Source organism: Zootoca vivipara, chromosome 4 (assembly GCF_963506605.1).
Source record: "Zootoca vivipara chromosome 4, rZooViv1.1, whole genome shotgun sequence".
NCBI lineage: Eukaryota > Metazoa > Chordata > Lepidosauria > Squamata > Lacertidae > Zootoca > Zootoca vivipara.
This window is the reverse complement of record NC_083279.1, coordinates 70,100,900-70,107,993: the sequence shown is the minus strand read 5'-3', so window position 1 is coordinate 70,107,993 and position 7,094 is coordinate 70,100,900. Positions and strand designations below refer to the sequence as shown.

Here is a 7,094-nt window from a genome sequence, read left to right as displayed (position 1 = left end):
AATTCAACCTGGGAACCTCCTGGATGAACTGCAATAGCTTTGCCACTAACCTGTATCAAATTAGGTAGTGAACACAGGGGGGGGGGGAAATACTGCCATCACATCTAATTCTGACAGATGCTATTCAATGAATATCAAGGCCGCATAAAAACGAAGCCCAAGTTCTGTTAAGGATAACAGCTGCCTGTACTATGGGCTCCACTACAAAATTTGCCCTTAACTTTGGGTGCATTCACAAATATTTCACTGCAAACACACACACACACACCAGTGTTGTACCAAGTACCCTACGGATTTTTGCTCCTACAAACATGCAAACTTGGTTATAAATAAATCGAGACATATAAATGCATTGTTTCATTCATTTAAAAATATATTTATTCCACCTTTCCATATATATGTTGTAGGTGGCTCTCAGAAAGACAAAAGAAAATATCAACACAACATTAAAATCCAATACAAAGAACATGAGCATAATCCACAACGGCACAACAACCTGCTGTCCACAGACAGCTGTTGTTCAGTCAAATGCCCAACAAGACAGCAGAACAAGTTTATTCAAACATGAATCACAACTTTTTCAAATGGGAACTTAGTGAAACAGAAGGTGGCCATTTAAACTCCTTGGAGAATGCATTCCAAATACAGGTGAAACTCTGAAAATTAGAATATCGTCGAAAAGTGCATTTATTTCAGTAATGCAACTTATTATTTTTTATTTTTCTTTTAATTTTTACAAATGCTTTCTTTTGGAAATTCCACAGCAATAAAACAAATAGTTACAATAATACAAAAATAAACAAAAATAAACATCGCTATTACATTTCATTTCATTAATTACATTCCATTTATAATTGACCCGCATAACGACAAATAATTACAATTACAACAAATAAAGGCTTGACATATCTTGCTTTGCATGTCATGCACCTATCCCATTATTGCTTTTACCTTTTAAGTTGCATTACTGAAATAAATGGTGACCTCAAGAAAGTCAGATTCATGTAGAAGCAGGTGACCCTGTAAGGTGGGAGGGGAACTGGAACTGTCTAGTGCAGGCCTAGGCAAACTCAGCCCTCCAGATGTTTTGGGGCTACAACTCCCATCATCCCTGACCACTGGTCTTGTTAGCTAGGGATGATGGGAGTTGTAGTCCCAAAACATCTGAAGGGCTGAGTTTGCCTATGCCTGGTCTAGTGGGCCAGGCTGTTCTCTCCTCTGGCTCTCACATACCAGGTTTGACAGGTGGGTGAAAATGGCCACCTGTCATCACCTCCCAATCATCTCAGGTGACATTTTTGTCCGCAGACATTTGCACTTTGCAAAGCATTTCACAAAATAGCACTTTGCAAGACCTGACAATTAGCTGAATAGGGGTGCCCACAAACCTATTTTTGGCTGAGCCAGTTTTACCTGTCCCATGCTTGATGCCATATATGACATCAGGTGCAGGGCAGGTGGACATGGCTTGGCCAGAACTATCCCCTAGGCTATATGAGGAGGCCTGGTGGGACTAATTAGGCCCATGAGCCTGAGTTCCCCACGCCTGCTGTAAGGGCAAAGGCATATCCAAGATCCAAGTCATAAATCAGAATATCTGTAAGTTGGTATTCCAGTACGCATGTAACACTAAACCATAGTTAACAATTAACTATGGTTTAATATGAATGAGCAGTGTGCTGGTGCATGGTGCTGATTAGTGCATGCTTCGACCCGCCTCCAATCCTATCTTTGATGCAAATGGGGAAAAGACACTATAAAGGCTGGCTTGGTGTTAGATGTTAATCAGTGCTCCTAGTCCCCCCGCCCCACCCCACCCCAAACAAACCATAAGGAGTCAGCCAATAACAAATTGTTCAGTCTCTTTAAACCATACGTACTTTTTAGCTATGGTTTAATGTATGAATCAGACCAAAACGCTACCATTTCCGTGGTAAAATAAAGTGATAAATTAAAGACGCAGTTAAGGGGAGCTTTTACAGATGTTTAATCTAAAGAACGAGGAGAGCCTACTGAAATTAAGGTAATCGTGTTCATGACCTGCAGCCTTCATAGGTATTGCTCATATTTTCCAAGCAAAAGCTATGTGCATCAGCAATCACATTGAAACAGTTATATGTAGATACCAATATTCTAAAACTACTCAGTATCATCTACACTTACAGTGCAATCCTATATATATCTACTTAGATGCAGGCCCCACTGAGTTCAACAAGGCTTGCTCCCCCAGGTGCATAGGAGTGTAGCCTTAGTTATTCTGGCTTGATATTACAAAAGAAAGTAAATTATATTTCAGGTTGCTTTATCAGCTGCATTTAAGTCTTTAAGACATAGATCACCATCTAAAGAAATTTAGACACACTTTAAATTTCGCTGAAATCCATGAAAATTCACATTGATAACTTTCTCTGGATTACAAACATAAAAATCATCTTTTTTGGTTAGGCATTTGCTGAAATTCTGTGGTTATTATGAAGAGGTGTTTTCAAAAGTTGAGAAAGTTAACTATTAGAAGAACAGCAGCACAGTGGCTCAACTATTTATTTAGTTGGCAAGAATATATCAGGAATAATGCGCATTCAACAGAGACAAGATTTAAAAGATAAGTGGATCATATAAGGAAATAGCAGGCCAAAAATAATCAAGGATTCAATACAGCCTAGCTTTGGATGAACTTTTCAGGTATCGACTATAACTATGTGAGAAAAAGAAATTGAATTCAAATAAAGACACAAAACATGATTTGCAAATGAATAGTTTGCCAATTTGACAAAACAAACTACCAAATAGATGTTTGGTTTTTTGAAGGTAAGTAACCCAAGGTAAGGGACGCAGGTGACGCTGTGGGTTAAACCACAGAGCCTAGGGCTTACCGATCACAAGGTTGGCGGTTTGAATCCCCGCGACGGGGTGAGCTCCCATTGCTTGGTCCCTGCTACTGCCAACCTAGCAGTTCGAAAGCACGTCAAAGTGCAAGTAGATAAATAGGTACCGCTCCGGTGGGAAGGTAAAAGGCGTTTCCGTGTGCTGCTCTGGTTCGCCACATGACCCGGAAGCTGTACGCCGGTTCCCTTGGCCAGTAAAGCGAGATGAGCATCGCAACCCCAGAGTGGTCCACGACTGGACCTAACAGTCAGGGGTCCCTTTACCTTTAACCCAAGGTAAACCTAGGATGCAGTCCATAAAACTATCCTATCAATTGACTGAAAGAGCTGGTTTCACATTTCAAAAAAATGAGTTCTATTCCACACAGTGGTGAAGCTTCATGCTCCGCCACCGGGGGCGGAGAGCAGGCGTACTGCCCCCAGTGATATGGTGCACGTTCTGGGAGCAGGGCACATGTTTGGGGGGCGGGGTGAGCAGTGGCGATGGCACCCCTGGGATCGCGTCACTCGGGGCATACCGCCCCCACTGCCCCTATCTTCCTACGCCCCTGATTCCACACAACTGGCTAATCTGCCAGGACGGAATCCAGGGTGTACGCATGATCTGACAGAGGAAGATGCAAACAAACTGCATATACAAATGCAGACAAGCAAGAGGCATTATGTTTAAACTGGGGAAGAGCAAGCATTGTACATCAAGCATTGTAACACAGCACAGACCTATTTAAAATGCCAGCCAAAGGGGGAGGCATTGCACCCATGCATTCCAGTGCAGCATTGTACATCAAGCACTGTTTACGACTGCAATTAGTCTTACAGGAAATTTTTTCCCCTGTAAGACCAATTGCAGTCGTAAACTGTCGGGTTTCCACACCTATCAGTCAATCACCCATTCCTACCACCCTTCTGAGTAATACCCCTCCTCACCCTCTCACTATATATAAGGGTCTGGTGACTTCTGTTTCAATGAATGTTAAGAAGTGTGCATGCACACAAAAGCTCATACCAATGACAAACTTAGTTGGTCTCTAAGGTGCTACTGGAAGGATTTTTTTTATTTTGTTTCGACTACGCAAGACCAACACGGCTACCTACCTGTATCAATAAAAGAGTTAGGTGTAGACAAGAAATGACCAAGCCACATGCAACAGCAGCTACTTATACTCTACAGCAGTGGTTCCCAACAGGTGGTCCGGGGACCCCCAGGGGTCCATGAGCTATGCCAGAGGGGTCCGCAAGATGCTATTAGAACAAAAAATATATTAAATATATTTCGTATGATAACAGATTTTTTTGTTTTGGCCGCTTCCTGCATGAGCAGAGTCTAGCGCAAAACAAGAATTAGATGAGGCAGTAGTTCTGCTGTATGCCGTTAGGTGGCGCTTTACAAACACTACTGTTTTGCAAAGAGGCAACACGCTCATTCTACTAACGCTCACCTCCCCAAGATGCTTTGCGCGCGTCGGCTTCATTTGTGCGCTACTGCGCAGGTACCCTGTCTTCTCCATTCCCTTCCCTCCTCCCTGGACTCTTATAAAAAGACTCTTAATTTGGCTCTCACTTTTTAATTTTAGGATTAGGAATTAATGGGGGTCCTTGTCACAATAGCGGCTCGATGAGGGGTCCTCGAGAAAATTTTGTTGGGAACCCCTGCTCTACAGAAAGACTGCCTGAGAACAACCTATTAAAGCATTCTATATAATTACAATGATTAAAAGGATCACACCTGGACTAATTATCAGTAACTCAACTGAAGACAGTCTAATTTGATTTGATTTATTAAAAACAAGATCAAAAGGAGAGACAAGACAGTAAGGTTCTGCAAAGTTCTAAAGGTTGGCTATCTACTTCAAATTCTGCTTGGCTCATTTAATAATGCCAAGCCACAACTCTCCTTTATCATTGCTAGAAACCTGCATATGCTGCTGACTTGCATGTAATTTATAGTGATTTGAAAAGGACTTACTCATGAGGAAAAATGTGTATAGGCTCACAGTTCAAGAGAATAAAAGACCTCTACTTCTATTCCAAACTCCAATTCTATGCCAAATACCATGTTAAAAAAGAAAAACCTATCATAATATTACTATAATGGGTTGGCAACAGATTATGCCAACTGCCCCTAAGGTTCCTCTGCTTTTAACTTAAATATAGGGTTTCTTTCTAAATGCTTCAAAGGGTAACCACATCCTGTGAAATTAAGCAATTCTATCCTGAACCCACATTAAATTAAACAACCTATAATGCAAACATTAGAAATCCTTGGGTGATCAGTTGCATCCTAAAGGGCAACATGAACAAGTTTAAAATCATGCATTTGCCCATTATTTCCCTGGGAGTATCCTAACTGAATGCTGTAACTGAAAACAGCAAAAAATCTAAGACTATTTAGCTCATATTGTGCACCACCCAGGCAAGTCTTGCTTTTGTGGATCAGACCAAATATCCTTCTAGGGTGACGCTCCATCTCCCACAGTGGCCAGCTATGTTCTGCCTCCACTACTAGAGATGGCATGTTTGGAGTCCCAAGTGAGGAGAGTGCACTGTTGAATTCAGGTCCTGCTTGCAGGGCTCCCATAGGCATCTGGCTGGCCACTGAGGGAACAGGAAGCTAGACGAGATGGGCCTCAGACCAGATCTTAAAAAGGTTCTTACTTTATCATGCCACTAGTGAGCTTACAAAGAGAACTAGAGGAAAAGCTATTTATAGCTTGTTCCCAGCATTTGACCAAAGTTTAGCAGTGGAGACCTAAAAAACTAGGAAAAACAGAAGGGCAGAAACAGGACCTTCCTTTCTTTGGCACTCCAAGTTCCTTTGCCTCAGTCTGGTCAGTGGGCTCATCCGCCGGCCAACTCCAAGAAACAGATACTAAACCCAGTGGTTGTCACTGACAGGCTGCTTGCCTAAGTGGTTATTTCTAACGCCACAAAACAGAAAGACCTGGCACATATACATTCACATTTTTAAAGGGGGGTTGTAATCTATCTAAAAAAGTGGAAAACCTGAGCACATTTTACTTCCCACTAATGTCAATGGCAACAACCATCACTTGTTCAGCATTATTCCATTGAAATCAGCTGAATCCAGAAGCTTAGCTTGTGCCCACCCTTGGTATTTCCAAATGATTGTCAACTTTTTATACCAGGTATGACAGTTAGGTTTCTGTCTCTAACCAATATGGCCTTGTGGATCGTATATACCTGGAGATAAGCATCCTTACGGTAAACAACTCCAGATTTGAGAATTTTATCAGGTGCAACTTCGCAGCTGAAGTGTCCTTAGAAGGCAGAGGTGAGGAACCTGATGCCCTTCAGATATTGTTAGGCTCCTGCTCTCATCACCCCCAGCCAGCATGACCAATGGTTAGGGATGATTTTTTTATTTGTTTATTTCAAGTTTGTGGGCTGCTTTTCATCAAGGGGTCTAGAGGGTGGCAACACAAGAATAGGCATTTTCTTCGGTGGCTCCCTACTTGTGGAATGCTCTCCCCAGGGAGGCCGCCCTAGCACTTTCATTACATATCTTTAGGTGCCAGGAAAAAACTTTCCTCTTCTCCCAGGACTTTGTCTATTTAGCCAATCAATGGCCTTTTAAACTGGGGGAGAGGTATTGTTTTTGTTGTTACTATGTTATGCGTTTGTGTTTTTATATTGTAAACTGCCCTGTGATCCTTGGATGAAGAGCAATATAGAAATTTAATAAACAACAACAACAAGATGATGATGATCCTAAGTACCTGAAGTTCTGCCACCTCATAGAATCATAGAAGTGTAGAGTTAGAAGGGACCCTGGGGGTCATCTAGCTTAACTCTCTGCAATTTCAACTAAAGAATCCATGACAGGTGGCCATCCAACCTCTGCTTAAAAACATACAATGAAGGAGAGACCACAACCTGCAGAGGGAGTTGGTTCCACTGTCGAACAGCTCTTACTGTCAGAAAGTTCCTCCTAATCTTTAGTAGGAATCTCCTTTCTTGCATATTTGTATGTGTGTGTATATACATACGGTATATCACTTTTATTGTACGAAACATCCTGATTTCACCAAGCTATGTAAACCCTGTGAAACAAGGTATTAATTTATACTGCAGACATAAAAAATTTAAGCTGACACACAGGGGCAGTTGCCAAAGAACGCCAAGGCTAAACTGGTATTTGCACGTGGGTTTCTTTGGCTATATGTATTACCCAAGAGGAATTAGAAGCAT

General features: G+C 41.8%; 2 protein-coding genes across 5 annotated transcripts in view; one reads left to right on the top strand and one right to left on the bottom strand.

The window, feature by feature from the left end:
* The window catches only part of CMSS1 (cms1 ribosomal small subunit homolog), a 179,387-nt gene that overhangs the window by 166,335 nt on the left and 5,958 nt on the right, over nucleotides 1–7,094 (bottom strand). The gene's annotated exons all lie outside the window — the stretch shown is intronic.
* The window catches only part of LOC118084778 (filamin A-interacting protein 1-like), a 156,310-nt gene that overhangs the window by 145,318 nt on the left and 3,898 nt on the right, over nucleotides 1–7,094 (top strand). The gene's annotated exons all lie outside the window — the stretch shown is intronic.